This window comes from Hippocampus zosterae, chromosome 20 (assembly GCF_025434085.1).
Source record: "Hippocampus zosterae strain Florida chromosome 20, ASM2543408v3, whole genome shotgun sequence".
In the NCBI taxonomy this organism is placed as follows: Eukaryota; Metazoa; Chordata; class Actinopteri; order Syngnathiformes; family Syngnathidae; genus Hippocampus; species Hippocampus zosterae.
Window position 1 is genome coordinate 8,664,639 of NC_067470.1, and position 20,653 is coordinate 8,685,291.

Below are 20,653 nucleotides of genomic sequence, written 5' to 3' on the forward strand. Positions count from 1 at the left end.
ATTAACTCATTCACTCCCAAAGACGTTTCTTTTCAGACTTGGTCCAGAATTGAATGAGTTAACTGTTTCTTTATCATGACTTATTCTATTTTTTCTCTCGCTCTAATCTATCGTTAGCCATTTGCTAAAAAAGAAAAATCTTCCTTTGTTCAAGAGATTTATTCTTATGCTGCTGTACTGTATGTTGACACAGCGTACATTCTATTCATGGTCATTGTACGACAATGTAATCAAAGCCATCATAAAAGATTGAAATGTCTGGCATATTTGTGGTTTAAGGCTTACCGTGTCTTACACCGAGACATCATAAAGCAATGAAGCCGATATGACGCAGAAGAGTAGAACAGCTGTGGCAACTTGGCTCGGGTTGATAGACCGCAAAGGTATCCTCAACTCAAGCCGGCATCACAGGAATTTGCACCTGTTTCAGAAACCTTTTTTTATTTTTTTTTTTGAGGGGTCAGAATAGTTCTTACCTTGGACTTGAATCTAATCCTCTTGAACTTTTTTTTTTCCCTCAGGGAAACGAATGGTGGTTATAGATTTTCACTGGCACACATACACACAAGACAGCATTTTTCTGTCTGGTCAAGGTCTGGGAAGTGCTCCATTTCCTTGGTCCTTGCAGCAAGTCCGGCACGTTGGCAGTCGCCGCCTTGCTCGTCAGTGGCTTCCCCGCCTGAGCGTGTCCAATCCGAGGTGGTGGCAGGTTGTCCGGGAGAGGATGTATAAATTCTAGCGTCTATTTATTTCTTTAAGTCGAGTTGCAGTGATCAAAAAGACGATCAAAAATCAGCGTTAAAAGATATTGCCAGATGACTATTGGACGAAGTCTTTGCGGTGCAGTGTTTCTAGACCACCAGCACCACGACTTTGCCGTTCGTGCTCTTTTAATAGAGCATCTGTTTCTTTGCCTCTTCCAGGACTGTCCTTTTTGATCCGGTGCGCTAAAACGTGGCCAAAATCATGAAACGCAACGACCGCAGATTACATGTTAGTTCTGCTTTGGCTTGGCTGTCGTTTTCTTTTCTGATTGCATTTATTCGGGGGTATCGCAATGCTTTGTGGCCATCAGGGCTCTTCAGTTTTTTTTGGGTCTGACGGATCGCTCCTGCTACAAAGTCACCATGAAGCAATCTGATCTTGTCCTTGTCTTTGCCTCATCGAGCTGTCCTTATCCTGGCCGGGAGCCAGAAATAAAGCCTCTGCGGAGATAAATGAATGGCCTCTGTACCTGGCGCAAATCCTTATTCCACCCGGCAAATCTCCGGGATTATTTTGGACGTTGCTCGAGTACTTGAGCCCCTTCCTTCCCAGGAGAAGCTTTTCACCTTCTCACCCAAACGGGATTTAGCCCAGTCGGAATTCCACAAATCCGTAATTCTGTGAAGATGGATTGTAGACAGGAAGTCGCTGGAGGTTACGACAACAATTACCACTCCTTTGAACTGAATACAGAATTGAAAAAAGGAAACAAACACTCGAGGAGGAGATTGTTTGGCTGCCCGGGAGACTGACCGGAGTCTTTGGTGCTATATAAATTATTTGCTAACGCTGTGCTTGCTAGTGTTGATTGGTGTCCTGATAACACGGTTAATTATCTTCCCCCGTTTTTCCACTCTCAGTTACGCGTTGTGCTAGGCTAGCTTGTTTTTGTAAATTCAACAAAAGTGGCGTTTTGGGAAACTGCAGTCAAAGCACTCCCTCAAGCCATTCCTTGAGAACCAATTCCGATGTCTGTATGTGATTTACACTCCCCCCGCCATCTTCTCACCGGACCCTATGAGAGTTACGTATATCTCTCTGGCTTATCTTCGGCATCTTAGTGGTTTGCAGCATTGGTTCCCAGCCGTTTTAGTGTGAACCCGCAGGCGGTCCGGTATCGTTTGTCATCCTGTGAATGAGCAGGTCAGGGACAAGGATGGGTTTCTGGTGTTATCAGTTCTCAGGTTCTCGCCGATCCGTTTAAAGGGTCTAATCCTGTTTTTAAGATCAGTCCCTCTGGGTGGTCTGTCACAAGTGCGGGAGTGGACCGACTTTGACATTGCAGCGGGACCCCCGGTTCCAAGTTTTCCCTGAAGAGGTGAAAATCTGGGATGTAGAAACCAATACAAAAAGTTGTTTCAAATCGTTTTACCCCTGTCACATATTCGAAACGTTGAAATGTATTACTTTTTACAGTCGTATAGTTTTTTTTTCAGAACTTTTGCTGAACCTATTGCATTTTGCTGCAGATCAGCGCATCTTTTTTTTGGGGGGGCGGTTAAAATTGGCAGATGTAGACGCTCAGTGGAGAGAGTGACCGGGCATAGGCCAAAGGAGATGAACGTTACAGGTTGGACAAGGAGTCCATAGTTCCCTGAAGGATTTTGCTATTTTGATTTCGGGAAAACTGGATTTGGTTCTTGAATGCAGAATCGTAAAGTCCATGGCTTTAATTTGGAATCAAAAGCAGTTAAATGGACACGGAGTAACTGATAGCTTCCAGTTTGAAGTGTGTCTGTTCAAACATCAATTCATTCAAGAGCACCTCCATTTTGGCTCCCTTCCATCGGTAAGCCTCCTGTTTTGACACATGGTGCAGTTCTATGCATGGCACAGCGGGACCTTGCCCTGCTTTCGCTCCATCTTATTTCCTTGACCTCAGTAGCCCCGCCGTGCCTACTGTATTCATGTCTCCCGTCTGTCTTGCCTTTCACATATTTATCGCTTGTCCCATTCATGACTAACTGTGCGTGTCCCCCCTCCCCGGTCTCCCGCTGTTTCCTGCTTTGCCTATACCTCATCTGTGCTTGGCTGGCAGGAACTCGACATGACACCTATTGGGCCTTCTGCGTTGTCAAGGGGGTTGTGGATACCAGCAAGGCGTAATACCTCTGTAAAAATGATTTTTTACTTTACATAGAGATCCTGCAAAAGAATCAGTAATTTGGAGTGTTCAATCAGCCTGCCATTGATGTTTTTGGAATGTGGGAGGAAACCGGAGTACCCGGAGAAAACCCACGCAGGCCCGGGGAGAACATGCAAACGGCACACAGGGAGGCCGGAGCCGGATCAAGTCTCGAACCCACAACCTGTGCAATGTGAGGTCGACGTGCACTGGCCCAGCGGGCCGCGGGGCTTTTATACCTAAATCCGAAGTCAGGAAATTTGAGAATTTGACTTCAACCGCATCCCAACCCCACCACCGACCCCTTTTAAATGTCAATGTCCCGGGAAAAAAAGCTGTCTTTAACAGGCAGTGTGAAATAGCTTTACTGTTTCCAGCACAACAGGGACAGAACAAGCAACAGGGGTCTGATATTAAATTACAATCGCAGCTTTTTCACACCCCGGTCCCGCCTTTGCACGATTACAACTCGCCATCCATCATTCGAACTGAGATTCTACTTCAACAAGCCAGAAAATTTGCATCACAAAGCCGGAGAAAGGTTTGTGAGGTGAGGGTTAGCTTCAAGCTAATTGCTAATCAAGTGGGTTTGATTGTCTCATTTTCCAGTCGAGTAATTTCCAGAGGAATTTTTAACTCTGTTTTGTTCATATAGCTGAGAGAGTACAAAAATGGTTGCCGCGCTAGCTTAAATTGTTTCTATTATCGATTAATCAACTTCGTCTCGACTTTCGTCATCCACTCATCGGATGTCTTTGCCTTTTCATACACAGGCAATAGTGGTAAAATGTGCCTTATGACAACTTTGGTAGACACTGTTTGACTTTGCGTTCCAGGAGCCTCTTGCACCCCCCCCCCCCTCCCGATCTATCCCCAAGCAGACGCCGTTCCGCCTCTACGACACCCCCTTTGAGGTCACTGAGTCTTAGAGAAAAGGGCTAGTCAAGCGAGTACTACCCACCCAAGCGCAGACACTGGCCTCTCTCTGCACCTGCAGGCCCGGCGGAGAGCATCCACTCGTTGCTAGCATGAATCCAATCAGAACGGAGTTAATGTAACTGGAGTACCACTTTATCAAACCTCCTTTTAAAACTCGTCTTCAAACTTATTTTTAGTCTTTGGCTTTTGACTCTGAACGAGACTTGATTCTTAGTTTTCCAGTTTTTGTGCTTTTTCATTGTCCTTGTCGTCAATTTGTTTTAGTGTTTTGTTGTGGCCTGACTTCTTTTTGCTCCGCGTCGGGCGCTTTGTATGCAGCTGCGGTTGTTTTAAAGTGCTCTATAAATACAGCTGAGTTGATTTGAGATACTCGGCCATTGTTACAGAGTAAAGGAACGTTTAGGCGCGATACCAAAGTCCTTCTGTCTCTTCTTTCCGGCATTCTAGTGGGTCTGTTAACCCTTTCTGTCTTCGTGGATTTATGATGTTTACAGATGTGCTCAGCTCCTGGAGCAACAGCCCAGATCTTTCCCAGCACTCCAGCAGGGGCAGTCATATTTAATCCAGTAAAGAGCGCAGGGATTTGGCGGGCCCCCCTGGCCCTCGCCCGAAGGCGCTTTGGAAACCCCTCGGCCGTGAGAATGGAAGTAGGGAGGGTGTGAGGAGCCCATGTAGAAGGTTGGGGTTGGGGTGACCCCCCCACTCCCGTCCCCATTCCCCACTCTCCATCCCCTTTTGTGAATTTAGTTAATCTAATTTGAGTCCCTCACAACACCAATTCTCTCTCTTTCTCTCCTGGGCTCTTCTTCGCCCGCCCCTCAAGTGACGCTGAATGATGAAGCCGATACATTCATCAAGCACATGAATGGGTTTTATATATGTGAGGAAATGACCTAAAAATGGGGGTCATCTTGGACTTGGGGCTGTGATATTAAAAAATAGTACAGTGGTTCTATTAATCTCACACCTTTACATCCGTTTTTTTTTTTTGTCCCACACAAAGTGAAAAGTGAAAATATCTGCATCTGGAATTCATTCTTGCACTATTGCAAGAGCGTATCAGTTAAGAAGGTCATGAAATCTATCAAGTGAACATGAAATAAATGAAGCTATGCGTCGATGAAATTAGTTGTCAATGTATTCAATAGCTTCACAATTGTCATAAGATTTCAAAATGTAATCAGGCAAAGGCCAATTGAATTGTTCCACTAAATTCACTAAATAGTGATTTAAAAAAAAAAAAGTTCAACATGTCATATTTCAAAATATAGTTAAATGATTTCATTATTTCCCATTTGATTTCATTGGCAATGAAATTAGATCATATTTTAATTCATTAAAAATGATCTGATCAAAGTCAATTTTATTATGATATTTAATTATATATATTCTGAAAGGACGTTTATGTGTAGATTTCTTTTTTAATCGGTGGACAATTGAACATTCACATTTAAACTGCTTCATGACCTATTTCACATTTCACTTATTTAATTATCTGTTGAACAGCCGTTTTGTCGTGTTATTTGATCAATTGTATTGGGAAATAAAAATGACTGTTTAAATATAAAATGTTAATCTCATTTAATTAAAATATTTTCAATTAATTAGTGAATTAATTAGTCATTTAATTAGCCGTTTATTTGGCAATTTGTCACTTTCACATCCTGTTTATTTGCTCTGAACAGGTGTTGACGTACCATTGTTAAATAGTTTCCACATCATAATGGGATTATATTTTGAAATGTAGTTAATTGGGACATGTTCATTCATAATTAATTCACTTTTCAATCACTATCGATTGAATATAATATATAATTGAATTATCAATGTGCGGGGGCGGGGGGGTGTCAGACGAATTTTTGCGGATGTTAATAGGGGTTTGTGGCGCTTCACAGCCATGCATTAAATGTGTTTTGAGCTCATTTGTGTTTCACAAAGGCCTTCTTACACTGCCTACAGGATGCAAATAGTGTGCTGCTAGGAACCCCCCGCCCCATTTTTTTTTTACACACACACACACACACACACACACACACACACACACACACACACACACACTGCCACCCTTTTGCCATTTTGCACCTCTGATTCACTCACCGTGATGTCGTCGGATATCAAGTGGGTATTAACTCATTAGGGCCGTCGCCTTTGAAGTCGCTGCCGGGCATCATCTGGGTCTCGTAATCCTTTTTTAATGGCCCAGCGAGTGGGACAGTGGTTCAACAAAATGATTCATTTGACAGTCTCTCACACCTAATGCACCTTTCTTTTGTGTGTGTGCATGAATGAGTGGAAAATTGGCTGTTCATTTCGGAAACTAGTCATTGTTGAGGTGTCAGGTCGAGCAAGGCCTTCACTGCCGACTTCCATTTGCAACCTCAATTCCAATATTAGTTCCATGAAATTGGATTTAATTATTCCCAAAGTCTATTCTTGTCATTTAGTAGCATTGTTAAAAAAAAGAAAATTAAAAATACATGGGATGCAGACTTGGGGTGGGGGTTGGGGGGGAATAATTGCATAATAAATCCTACACAGTCCGAATACTGAGGAAAAATATGACAATTTAATTATTTCTCAAATCTTTTTCCGCCACCTCCATGATTTGATTTGTTTGTCAGAGCAAAATGTCAGGACGAGCAAAAACACATCTGGAGCAATCTGAGCAATTTTTTTTGCCAAGTTGGACTCCCGGGCGTATTGAGGTGTCATTTTTGGTTAATGTTATCAGTTTCTATCAATGCGATGTGGTGGAGGTATAAAAAGAGGTGACAAAGTATCAAATGCACCCCCGGCCGCTGCTGTTGACACTTCGCGTTTACAAGATGAGATATCAGTCAGTTTCCTCCATCCTCTTGTTCCTTGAGCTTTGTAATGTCAGTGTGTCCCCTCGCCCCCCCCTCCTCCCATTATTTAACTGGAGGCAATAAGGTGATGAGGGGCAGGAATGCAGTCGTGGAACTGTAAGGATTTATCGCACGGAGGTGTGAGGTTCCGCCACCGCGCTCCCGGCTTCACTGTGTGCAGATGTAACAGTTTAGTGCCAGCAGCATTCCCACCATGGGGCCAATGCACTGTTTTACGGTTTTACGGTTTGATTAGGCAAGACCGCAAACTGAGGGGCTATTGACGCTAGACCCCCCCCTCCCCCCACTCCCATCCCCACCCCCTTTTTTTCCCCCTCCAAACAGTGTCCCGCTGGCCTTTCAATTGTCATTTCAGTCCAAAAAAAGATGCCATTTACACAAGGCTGGGACCGCCACGGGGAAATCAAAAGTTTTAGCGGTCAACAAGCAACGGGGACGCTAACAGAATACCGGAAAGAGCTTGATTTCCAATCGCGTTGTTTGTGAACAAATTAAAGACGGGTTCTGATTGAAGCATTATTTTAAGACACTCTGGCTTTTGAGTTAATATACAGAGTAAAAAAAAACATAATTGACTAAAATTCAGCTTTCTTGAGCTTGCGGAGACCCAAAATACTATTATTAGAAGAAAAACAGACCTGCTTTGAAGCATGTTTTTAGGACCTGATCACTCTTCTAATAAAAAAAAATGTTTATTGATGCCTAACATTTTATGAAGTCTTAACAAACACCCACAAAACCCGAGAACATTTTCCTCCAATCAGTACGGCGACGTCGTTAAATGCTATCTTCATCAATGATAGCATTATCCTGTTTGATAGAATCTTGGTTTACAAAGGCGCCAGCTTTGTTGTTTTTGGAAAAACGATTCCTGATATCACTTTTGGGAGTGCTGTTGTTGTTGAGGGAAGTCATCGTGTTGCATTTTTTTTTTTGGAGGGCAATTGGTGTGGTTGTTTCTGAAAATGATAACTGTCGTTTTGGGGTTACAGCTGTCGCTTTTTTAAACCCTGGAGAACCCACGGGGTCAAAATTTAGCCCCTATAAATGCTGCTACTCAAATGCTACCTTTAAAGCCCAAAGGGTCAAATTTGGCTCTAATCCTAAACTAGGATTAAAGCATTAAATATTTGAAAAAAACATACTGTATATTTTGGTGTTCACTGATTTAATGTAAAATTCATCATTTTCCAAAAAGAAAAGGGCTCTTGGGTTCTCCAGTGTTTTAAACCAACTGCATTTGCGCAAGCGCTAGTCATGCTGTCATCTAAACTAATAAAAAAATAAAAAATCCACGTGTCGTCTGCTAATCCTTTCAAAAAGACACATTGGGTGTTTCAGGGAAAGTTTTTTTTCCCAACCCTACCCCGTTCCTTGGCATCTTTAAAAGTTTGATTTTCCAAGATAATTCTGATTAACTCATTCAGTCCAAGCCAATTCTAGACCAAATCTGAAAAGACGTTTAAAAACGTCTTTGGGAGCGAATGAGTTCAATATGACCCTTGCCAGTCACTAGTCTTAAGAACGCCACAATTTATTGAACCGTAAAGTCAATTAAAAAGACATCCACTCCGAGTATGGACTACAATTAGTTTTGCTCAAAACCCAAAAGTCTTGCTCGCAGATACCTCGCGTGATTTATGAACTCTATGCCATTCACCATTCACCTCCATCTCCCTCCTCTACTTAGGTTCTGACACTCACACTCACTCGTTTTGCTCTCCCCTCCCTCTTTTTAGTCTCTTACCACTCCTCTCACTCTCCCTCTCAGGTTACCAGGACCAGGGCTTTTCTTGCTTCCCAACGTGTGTGTGTGTGTGTGTGTGCGTGTGTGTGTGTGTGTGTGCGTGTGTGTGTGTCCTGCGCCGTGTCCTTGTCCCTTCCTCCCGGTTTTGCGAAGGAGCCACCCAGCAGCTGGCCTGTGATTGGGCCAGCCGAGCATGGGTGGGAGGTGGCGGGTTGAGGGAAAAGGGGGGCTTCTCTCGACACGGCGGCAGCTGAGCTGACTGCTGCGGGACGTGTTTCAACAGATGGTCGAGGTTGGAGAGTGTCATCACATCGGAGAGGGGATTAGAGGCGAGAGGTTGTCTTCCAGGAGCTGTGTGGTCCCCCCCGCCGCCGCCGCCGCAGTCCTCCCTCCCTCGCCGCCCTCAAGTCCTCTTATGAGCGCAGGGGAACAGTCGCAGGATTCCTTTTGCCCGCACGCTGCCCCGCCACAGGTACGTGACCAAATATTCAAGTCGGGAGTTGAGGTTCGTAGCGGCGCTGCGGTCACTTTCGATCCCCTTCCAACTCGGGGATGACAGGAATTCCCTCCCGTCGCAAATTCCTCCGTCGCAAGGGATTAGTCAACAGCACATTCCATTAATGTCATTTTTTTCCCACCCTCCCCTTAGAATATTTATAGTCTCTTAAATGACAGCAGTGTCCTGTCCGCATCGTAAGAATCTGAAATTTCCCTATCAGGCTTGCTTTCCGACCATTTATGGCCATAAATGGGAAAATGAAAAATGTCCACATTCCATTAAATTCATAAATCTATTTCCAAGTGCAACTCTGGCACATCTGCTTTTTTTTTTTTTTTTTTTTGGGTGGGGGGTCAAAATGGGACACAATCATCATCATCATCATCATCATGGTAACTTTGAAGCAGTCCGAAACTCTGAACGTCCAGGTTTTCTAATACAATCTTGATCGATCAATCCGTCTGCCTGCCCATCTGTTTAACCTGAAATGGACGAACAGATGAAAAGTGCTCCTTGCGGAGGAGCTGTCAAGTCTCGGGAGGACGTGGGAGGGAGAACGGGGGGGGAGGCGAGGCAGAGGGATGCAGGCACCTCACTTTGCCACTGTGTATAACTTCAATTCAAGTGAGACAAGGAAAAGGGGGAATAAGATGTATCGTATTTATATCTACCGACAGGCGCTCTGTGCGCGCGCGAATGAGATTGCGCAGCTGTAATGAAAAAAGAAAAAAAAAAAAAAGAGGCACACGAGACGACGTGCGGGGTGAAAGCCGCCGTTGTGCGAGCCGGTTGTTGACCCTGGTAAACCAGCCGTAGCTGCGCTTCCTGCCTGGTACTTGAAGTACTTAACCCCCGGTAGGCTGTGATCGTTGCGGCTTTTAAGTCAAGACGCTTTTGCCGGGGTGAAAAAACCCCCAAAAAACTAATAAATGTTCTCGAAAGATCAGATCTGCGTCTGAAAGCGTGAAAGATCTCGATTGGGAGACGCTGCCAAGACTGTGCGCTCAGTTCCTGCGGTTTGGCAGTCTTCTCTTTTGCATGTAATCGTCAGATCAAAAGTTAACTAATAAAAACAAAAAACGGCGTGTAGAAACGCCGGTATTCCAATCCAAAATGCATTTATTTATTGACATTTAACATTTTACCGACACGTCTCAAAAAGCTTGTTAAATGCGGCGATGTGTTTGCGGTTGAACAAATTCTTGACCAAATGCGGTTTGTTTTGAAATTGATTCTGACAAGTGTAAACACAGAATGGAAGTCATCTCGGCGGTCAAGAAAACGTATGCATGCGCATCACCGTTCACTTGAGCGTTCACACTTGGCCCCAACCGATACGAGATTTCAAACAAACCAAATGAGACAAGTGTGAACGGAATCGGTCTCACTCCGCTTTTTGGGTGAGCGTCAAGTTTTTCGAAGGGGGTCGCGTTCACTCTTGACCGATTTAGTGAAGCGTTAACACGGCCCAGAAGCTCAATCTGCTTCTTTAGTTGGCAACAGGTTTCAGTTGATAGCATCCACACTTGCCCAAAAGTGCAAAATCCGTTTGAAAGGAAACCGAACCTGACGAGTGTGAACGCAGCCAAGCCGCTTTGTCGATTTGTGTGCCACCGAGAAGGTTTTTCACGACTGTGTCCACACGCGACGGAAAACCAATTGAATCTAAAGAGCATTGGCACCGATTTGGACCGAACCAAATGCTTGCATCCGAGTTGTTTTTTTTTTCCTGTCGAGTAGGCAGTTTAGATGACACCCCGTGTTGTGTTTCGACTTCGAGGGTGTTCCTTTGAAACTGTGCAGCTTCAGCGTGCTACAAACAACAACCCGAGTGAGCGGCAGCTGCTGCAAATAATTAGGACTTTGGTTGGGGTGGCGGGGTTGACTCTGGCCAAGACAAACATTATTCCAGTTGCAACTCTACCATCTTCTCACTGTTTTGTTTTTCGGTTTTTTTTTTTCTTTTCAGTCACACTAATGTAATTGCCGTCATTGAGATTATCAAATGGCTAATTGATCAATTATTGCGGCTCGTTTTGGAACGGTAGCATCAAGTGTTTTTGTGATATCTGGGGATCTGCTGGCGCTCCATTTTCTTGATTGGTTTTGGTCTCTTGAGGTGGGGGACCAGGGGATTGGGGGGGGTTAAAGGTAGCGACGCATTTCAGCGATCTTTGAAGAGTGCCCTCTGCTGGAGACTTGACATTTGAGTTGTGTAGTCTCCCATGTCAGATGCTCAAACAGTGTGTTTGGAGGCGTGGCCAAACTGTGAGTTTTAATTGATTAAAGTGAAGGACGATGATTGGCCAGTGATCAAAAACACAATTCTTGTAATCAAAATGCTGTCGTTGTTCTCACGCGCCTTTTAAATCAGGGGTCGGGAACCTGCGGCTCGCGAGCCAGGTGTGGCTCTTTTGATGATTGCATCTAGCTCGCAGATAAAACCAAATATTCTCGCTTGTTTCATCCAGCCATCGATTTTTCACCGCTTATGTCCTGCTCAGGGCTGCAGTTGGCGGCGGGAGCAATTTTCATTGGATGATACTGGCCCACGTTGGCCGTTGCTGGGGAAACAGGTCAACGCCCACTTTTGAATCAGCCTGCTCGGTCATTAGCTCAAAGCTAATCCTTCGACGAATAAGATGGCGAAAAGTAAAAAAAAGATGAGGAGTACGGTACACTTCAGGACGAATGGACCGAAGGACAGCAGAATCGTGCATGTTACTTAGCAGGGTGCGAGCTAGCCAGCAGCAACTCCGCATGTGGAACCGGCAAGCTGACGATATTTCCGCTAGCTTCGCTGGATCTTTAGCAATCGCGAGGAACGGAAAACCATTCGCATTCGTCAAAAAGCTTCCCGCCCCCTGCTTGAAATAAATCAACTTTTATGAACATGGTATTTGAACCCTTTCAGGGACAGCAGTCACTACAGTGGACAGCTTACCATGTTATCAGGTGACAGGGTGCATGAAACCGACTTCAACTTCAGCCATTAGCCATCCAAAAGCGATTCCAGAGCTTACGTGTTGTTATTGCCGTATATTTTTAGAAGCTATCTCCAGGGGTAACACGCCATCCAGCATTGATCTATTTTGGAGCTCATAATGCACCCCCTCAGTCCCTAGTAACCCCCCCCCCCAACCCCCCTGCCCCCCACTTTCCAACCAAGTGTTTGTTCAGCCTCTCATTTCAGCGGCGAAGGTCAGGACATGCAAACATTCAACTCCTGGTCGTCACTGGAAGGAATTCTGATGCGTTGCTTTGTGAAATGAGCTTTTTCCTTACGCCGTAACGACCATCTGCTGAAGATAAGATAAATTAGCCTTTCATCACTTGCTTGTTCTTGGAGGCGCCCCCCCCCCCCCAAAAAAAAGTAAAATCGTAATCGTTTTGGCCTGTTGTTAAAGTGACAATGCCGTCTTTGGAAGAACTGCAAAAGAATGCGTGGGTATCGTCTGTACGGCGTTGATACTCCGGCGGGAAGCTTGTTAATTCATATTCCTTTTCTAATCCAGGTAAGGCAATTGAGATGAGATTCTCATTTTCAATGGCGATCTGCCATCCCAACACAAAATGGCTTGCTGAAGTTCGGGCCGAATTCCCCCGCTGTCCAAGGTAGTATCGCAGGCGAATCGGATCGATGTCTGAGGTCGTATTAGAGACGGCATGTTGACTGTGTGAACGGAAAGCCGTGACAGGGACACGATATTTATCACCGGAGATTGCCTGTTGCAAATGCTTGACACATTAGGCCACAGGTGTCAAAGTCAAGGCCCCGGGGGCCAGATCTGGCCCGCCACCTCATTTTATGTGGCCCGCGAAAGCAAATCAAGCATGTCAAGTTCCATCATGCTTGCTTAAGTCTGAAGCAAAATTTCAAATTGTCATATGTAGTGCACAATAACAGTCATTATTCTTGACTTCTGATTTTAAAACTAGTTATCCATCAATTTGTGCTAGGCGGTGTATGTAATATATGGAGGCGATCAAACGTTTAGATGGTTTCCCAAAATTCATAACGGCCCTCCCAAGGAAAACCAATGTGGCCCGCGACAAAAAAGAAGCTTGACACCCCTTTTCATTCGACCCCCTTATTCCTTGTCTGGCTACCTTTCACACAGCGAGGTGAGGAGAAAGCCAGTTTTGAGGAGCAGTGCGAAAATTAAAAGAAACGTGTCGATCCACACACACGGGCGCGCCATGTGCAGCGCTTTACACCCTTCCCACCAGAGGGCCACACTGTCCCCTGCTTCGTCATCCCCCCCCCCCCCCCCCATGTCCAATAATCCCCTACCCCGGGGAGAAGCAATCTGTTTTAAATGGAGAAAGGGCCTTGTCTGTATCGCGTACAATTAAGCAAGCCTGTCGGAATTCATACTTTTTTTTTTTTTTAAAGGAGAAGTACCGGCACTGGGGGGTGGGCAAGGGGCACCCCTTTCATCCGCCGCCTTTCCAGAAAGGAGATAATGCGGGTGGGAGGGGTCCTGGTGGGTGCAAATGAAAGAATTCCTCGCCCCTCTGGCCCCGCTGCAGCACTTTCCACTAATAGAAGCGAGCGCTTGTTTCAGCTCTCCTGCTTCTTTTCTTCGCTTCGCCCCCGGAGCCGGTGAACGCATTCAGCCTCTGCCAGCGTTCCCCCTCCTCTACCCGCGCGTGTGTTTTAATGTGCGTATCAACTTGTGCCGCTAGCTAGCCTACGGTCCCGTCGGCGCGAAATCTGCGCTTGCGTCGGACGGAGGATACCCGCCGGGACCAACGGCACGATGTGACCCGGGTCACCTGAGCGTCTCGTAGGCCAGTTCAGCCAAGTTTGTCGGCAGCCTGCTGGTTTTGTTGGGATCATCCCAGCGACTGCGTTTTTTTTTTTTTTTTGTCAAATTCCCAAGGAATGGAAACTTGTCACGGGTGAGCTTACTTTAATGACTATTTCAGTTCCTAACTCTGCTGCTGCTGCTGCTGCTGATGATGATGATGATGATGATTCTCCTTGTTAATATTCCAAAGTTCCATTTGGAGCTTTCACTTACTCAGAAATTCTCAAAAATTCACCCGATTTTTTTTCTTTTTTTTAAACCCCCGAAGCCAGTTTTCTTGGAGAATGAAATTTGGTATTCATTCTATCAGCAGTAGACCCACAAAATAGGATTAAGAACCCTTTTCAGAAAATATTCATTGACTGAACAAACAGAATAATACAACAACAACAAAAAATTTTAACAAATAAATGCCAGTGAGAATTATTGCCTCAGGAGAGTTCAGTTTTGCGTTATCGTGATAAACTGTTTGTTTGTTATTCAAACTGTGCATAGTGTTACAATAATGCCAAACATACTTTTTAGAAATGAAATCTCATGTTTTTAATGATAGGAAAGAGGAAGTCTGCCATTCCATTACACACCCCCAATCCCCAATTTTTAAAATCATTTTTGTCACAACCCCAACCAAATCGGTACTCATGAGCGATGTGGGACATTTGGTCTTTTCACCAATGTGTCTGGGTCAAGCACGGTGGTAATTATTTTTTGTATTTTTAAATAGATTGTGATGGGAAATGGTCAATAGTGGGAAAAAAAACAACTACAACAAAAAAAAATCACGTTTTCATCATCCCACGTAAAAAGCCAAGTTTCCATTTCCAAGTCTTTTATACTCAAGCATTACTGGCCTCCAGCCCCTCACCCTTACCTCTGACCGTTTACGTGCACACCGAGATCTGCGTCTAATTTGTCGTTCGGTGATAAAAATCAATCAAAATCCAAATGAGGTTACGGCATGCTTTGGAAAGCCGCACACTGAGCCGCCGGCGATGGAAAAGCGAGCTCCTCCTGTACACAAATTACAGGTTAACATGTCTGTCTTTGTTTAACTCTGACTAATTCTTACTCCGACGCGCACGGCATATGATAGTCGTCCCTGCCCAGAACCGTTCACGCATGAAAGCCCGCGGGGGAATGCAGAACTGGCACAGGTGCAATTGAACGAATCGGCTTTTTACGAGCGCTGTCACGTTGGCGCGTTAGACGTATTTGCTGTTTACGGCGTCCGGGGGGAGGGGGGCGGGCACGCACTGCCATCGATGACAGTTTTTTTTTTTTTTACGCAATAATACCCCTTCACACACATACACACACATGGCGGGAGAGGGAGCGGTGGGGTGTTTGTTCGGTGCCACGCACGAGCTGCCGGGAAACCGCCCTCACGCTGCGAGATCGATTTATCTTATTGTGAGTAGTTGGTGATAAGAAAAGGTTGAGTTTTTGTCGACCCCTCCGAGGGTAAATTACTTTTGCTGGTAATGACCCGGAGGAGCAGGAATGTTATCGCGTGACTGTTATTAGAACCCTAAATCATCCTCCCCAGATTGACATTCACTTGAATACTCTTGATTATGATAAGGCTATATTAGGGACTTGGGGAGGGGGCGGGGTTAAGATATTAACTCATTCAGTAGCAGCCAATTCTGGACCAGGTCTGAAAAGACGTTTAAAAACGTCTTTGGGAGTGAATGAGTTAATGGAGATTGGGTGTTTTTTAGTTTGTTTGTTTGTTTGTTTGTTTTTACTCATGTACGCTCAAGTAAATTACCGTCGATAATTATTGGTCAATATTCCTTTTTATGTGATTGTTTTTGGGAAGCAAGAGACTCATTTTAACCGAATTTTTTTTGTATTGCAGTTACTTACATCGAGTTTAAGAAAATAAGTATAGACATGTTACTGTCTCTACATTCCATTATTTTTTTCTTCTTCATTTTTTACAAATACATGATGCAGTGACACCAAAGTCGAGGAATTGACGGCTATGTCACTATTTCACACAAAGTACTAAAAGTTAGGGTTTGTCAACAAATAAATAAATACAGTGACAAATGTTCGCATTTAAATATGTCGCACATTCCGCTACAGGTAAAAGAAACTGCGCAAGGCAAGGGTCACCGTCCTTGTAACTTTATCAATTCAATATGTTGCGCAATCTGGGGATCGAGTGGCGAGATCATGAGAAACGCCAGTGCCGCGGTTTGTTTATCGGCGCCGCAAAAGAAAAAAAATCGAGGGCGAATGATTGATATTGAAAGCAAAAAGTTTTTGCGTTGGAAAAAAAAAAAAGGCATGTTACGTGGGTGCCACCCTGTGTCCAGATAGCAAAACTGCAATTCATTTGCCTTTATTTTCATCTGAATCTGACCGAAAAGACCAAAATATTTATCGTCATAAATCTGATATTTTATTTTAAATACAGATTAAATTATTGCTTGTCTTTGTTAAAACATAAGCGCGCTTTGACAAAAAAAAAAATCATTGCATATTTAATGAATCGCAGTTGCAATAATGAGGGGAGGGAAGAAAAAAGCCGAAAGTTAAAAAAAAAATCTCAAAATCATTCTCAGCCCTCATTTTGACACGAGACCCCAGACAGGTTATTAAAACATCTCCAAACTGACACCCGACTGACCATCATTCTTCAAGGGCAATTTCACTTTCCGTTTCACACATGGAAGCGGATTCGAGCACCTCTTCCGTCACCCAAAGTAAAAACGTGCAGAAAATGTCCCGGAATTCATGGAAACGCGAGTCCCATCTCCCGTATCCTCATCAATTACCTCAGCGGAAAGCCGTTTTTCACGCAAATAGCCGTCGCTCTCGCTTGTGGTTGGAGCGGGGGGGGGGGGGGGGGGGGGTTGTTCCTATCAGGTGATATTTGACATGTACCGTAAGTCAAAAAAAAGACACGGAAGCCACCCGTGAGAGCCCGCTCGTTTGAACTCCCTGTCGTTCTCTTGACTCTCTCCAGAGCTCCTGCGGCCTGATGGAGTGTTTCTGATGGGGAGGGAGAGTCCCGGCTTTTGACCAAAGTGGCTGGAGAATTACAAATGTGTTGTATTTTATCTATCGGAGGCTCACTAATGGTTTCCATCTACGGCTCCCGAATAGACCTAACAAGAAAATGCTTGCTCGAAGGCTTGTACAGTCCACTCACGCTTGACAAGTGGAAAGGGGGAAAAAAAAGCGACATAGTCTCGATATGATGATGGACTGACGTAGTGCAACTTGATATCAGGCTCTCCGACTTGTCAGACCGGTTGATTCTCAATTTGCCGTTTTGGTGAGTCGATTTTTTTTTTTCCTTTGGCATGGAAGCCAATCTGTGCTTGCGAATATATATATTTTTTTACCACTTGTGAAATGGAAGCTCACATTCAATTTTTTTTTTATCGCTCGAACCATGGCCTCATTTTACTTGTTGCCAAGGTGAGATTTATGTTCAAATGCAGACTTCCCAGAAATCGTTTTAGTCGTCTAAATGGACATAAAAATGTGACTTGACGACCCCCCCCTTTTTTTTTTACAGTGTCATTTTTTTCATTGACTGTAAATGCTCGATGGGCCACATCTGGCTCATGGACCATGCTTTTGCCCACCCCTGCTCCCAACAAGGCAAATCCACTGGTATGACCTTGGCTGCACATGCTTTCAAATCATTTCCCTCTTAAATGCTTCAAAAGCTAATTTCCCCCCTTTTTTGAAGTTTTCTTGGATCGGGATTCATTTAATTATACATGAATGATGGAGATTGGGAGGGTATGGCCTGGCAACCTTGGTGATACAAAGGGTCTCTTACGGAGTCAGAAATAAAAATGTGCTTTTTTTTCCCCTTCAGTATAATAACCAAGTCAAGGTTGACGTTTCGCCCAGGCAAGGCCACTCTCTATCAAACCTTGAAGAAAATCCCACCCGTAATGAACTTCAACATGTCATGTTGAGAGAAAGTCCGTTTTGAAATGCAACAGATAACCTTCGTTGAACTTAGGCTGGCGCCCGAATCAAATTGTGTGATTTTTGGCAGAAAATACTCGCAACTCTGTACTTGCGTTGTCTTTCTGTACTCACAGTTTGCGCGACTGCCCACGCGGCAGTAGGCTAACGAAGAATTTCACTTGACTTGCTGTAAGACTCTGCAGTAGTATTGGTCTTTTTTTTTTCCCCACAGAGGAAAATGAATATATACTTGTGAGTGTTGTTATTTTGCGTGTCTACATGTGTTGTGCACCATTTGTGTACAAATATCCATCCCTCAAAGCGATGCCGTCTAGATGCTATTTATTGATTATTGTGTTTCCCATTATCTGTTAGCATTAAGCTAGCTGACTTTAAGACAACAGTACAGTGGTACGCCTACTTACGAACGTCTCTTCATACGAAATATTCAAGTTACGAAACGCCTCAACAGGAAAATATTGCCTCTAGTTACAAAAGAAATTTCAAGAAAAATACAGTATGGGCTGCTACTCGCAGCTCCGAGTTTCTTGACTGCAACATACTTATGGCTGCTCTGCCATTGGCTATTACCTGGCGTCTTCCTGGCGTCCCATTGGCTAAGAGGGATAGAGATAGATAGATATGTGTCTATGCAGCGTCCTTGTTATTCTCCCCTCAGGCCATGAGGTGTTCAGATAGTTCTAACGTAAATGTGAATCACCCAGAAAAGGTGTTCACCAATCAGGCGATCGCTCACTATGATGACGTTTGCCTCGGACATTTTGGAAGGATTGTTAAAAGCCGACAAAAGCAAACGTCCTTGGATCAGTTTACATTATGCACAACTCTCATTTATTGTGCAATAATCTAATTGTAAAATGTGTTGATGCATTTTTATGCTTTAGAAAGCATTTATGTCAGAATTTTAGTGGCGCTTGGAACGGATTAGGGCATTTACATTGACTACTTACAAAATGTTCTCGTTCCGAAATTTCTTCCAGAACCAATTCATTTCATAAGTAGAGGTGCCGCTGTATTTGGTTGCTTTAAATACATACGGTGACATTCTCTTTGTTTGAAGTTTAGTTTGACAGAAAACTTCTTTTTTTTGGAAGGTGCAGTGACAAAGTACAAATACTTCGCACCAGTGGATTTTGGTCGAGCAAATCATCAGATTTAAGGGTGTGAGAACACAGGTTTGAGCCATATCCCAGTGAAGTCCCGTGGCCAACGTGAGGACAGAGCTCTCCTTCAAGGTGCTCAGCGCCTCGAATGGGCAGGCCTGAGCCAGCGCAATGTAGCGACGTTAGCCTTGGCCTGGCATTGGCAGCGGACCCCGACACAGGCGCTCCTCAGTGTAAATAGGCCCTCGTCAGTCCTCGTGGCAGCCGACCAGCCAAATTCCCTGGGATTACAGAAATATTTGGACAAGCCTCAATGTTAACATAAGGCCTTCCCATAATCATTTTCCCCCTACGAGAGCGAAAGGGTGAAATCAGAATGTGCGGCAGTACGTCCCGGCGTTTTGTCCCAGAGACGGACGGACGGACCGGATTAAGATTTGAAGGGATTTTGGGTGCAACTGAAATGGCCATTGTTCTTAGTCACCAGTTGACTGATTTATTTCCGAGCGGCGTGGCATCTGGTTTGGGTTTTGCCTCGCATCTTGTTGTGGGAACGTGAACCTCCTCACCTCTCCCGCCCTCTTCATGTTAATGTGAACAAGATCCAGCCTTTTGGCCAGACTTCGTGGATACTTAAAGTGGGGTGTAGAGGGGGCCAGGGGGGGAGGATACCTGGATCAATTTTCCACCGCGTGTCGGAGCAAAAGCATCGGCTTATTTGTCTCCTCAGTCCATCTGCTGTTTTTCAGTGACAGCTAATAAATGTGCGGACCGAACAGAACCCGAGCCAGATGCAGCCTCTTGGCCGTTATTGAAATGAATATGCGAGCCAATCACAACCAGATTTTGACGTGACTTTTGTTACCTTTGTTACTCGCCCCCCTTTGCACTCCCCCCCCCCCCCCTTTCCCCTTGTAACCCGCAGAGCATGTGTGCGTGTGGGTAGCCTCAGGTTGCTGAGGTTGGGTTAAACAAGCCGCCATCAAAACCATTTTACCGCTTGGGTCAGGGCACGGTCAGAGCGTGTGGCTTGAGTCAAAAAGCACTCTCTTCAGTTCGACGCACAAAGCTCATCGCCGTCACGGACAAAATGAAAATGTCGCATAAAAATGTATTGTGAAAGGAATGTTGGGCGCTGGGGGTGTGAGAAGTTACTTTGGTCACAGCCTTTATGATTTAGAAAACATTGATATCAGAATTTTGGGGGGGGGGGGGGGCTTGGAACGGATTAGGGTATTTACATGGAAAACGCGTCTCTACTTACAAAATGTTCTAGTTAAGAAATTTCTTCCAGAAGCAATTCATTTCCTGCTGTACACCAAATCCAATGTAAAAAAAATGTCTTCTGTTGGGACAGCCCAACCTATGTTTGGTGCCTCCCCAATTTTATGCTGGCTTCAGCGGCTTAATTTTGAAGCCGTTGGCGAATATTCAGACGTAACTATTTTATATAACCAAGAATTTATGAAAATGACAAAGTGCATTAGTGCGTTAGTGCATTTGGCCGCATGTGTTTAAAATCATATTTTGGGAGAGCTTTGTTATGAAGTCTCGGAGATGATTTCGAAGCCAACATGTAACCATTTCCTCTCTTCACTGGAGAAATTCTGTGTCCGCATGAGAACCACCATTCTAGGAAGGTGGGGGGAAGGGGGATTCCCTCCAAATCAATCCGGTGACCTAGTAGCACCATTGGCAAACGGGCTCGGAGCTGTTAACGCCAAACCAGCGAGCGCGGAATGGAGTGAAGCCGAGGATGGGAGGTGACGTACAGTTCAAGGGGATCCGCGGCAGCCTGCGTGACTGGCACCTCGCTCGATCCGGATAGCGG

The 20,653-nt window shown here is 44.7% G+C and overlaps 1 protein-coding gene across 1 annotated transcript in view; it reads left to right on the top strand.

The window, feature by feature from the left end:
- The window catches only part of sulf1 (sulfatase 1), a 61,635-nt gene that overhangs the window by 17,090 nt on the left and 23,892 nt on the right, over positions 1-20,653 (top strand). The window contains exon 4 of the mRNA XM_052054486.1: positions 8,727-8,915. The gene's annotated coding sequence lies outside the window, so the exon portion shown is untranslated. The remainder of the gene's footprint in view (positions 1-8,726; positions 8,916-20,653) is intronic.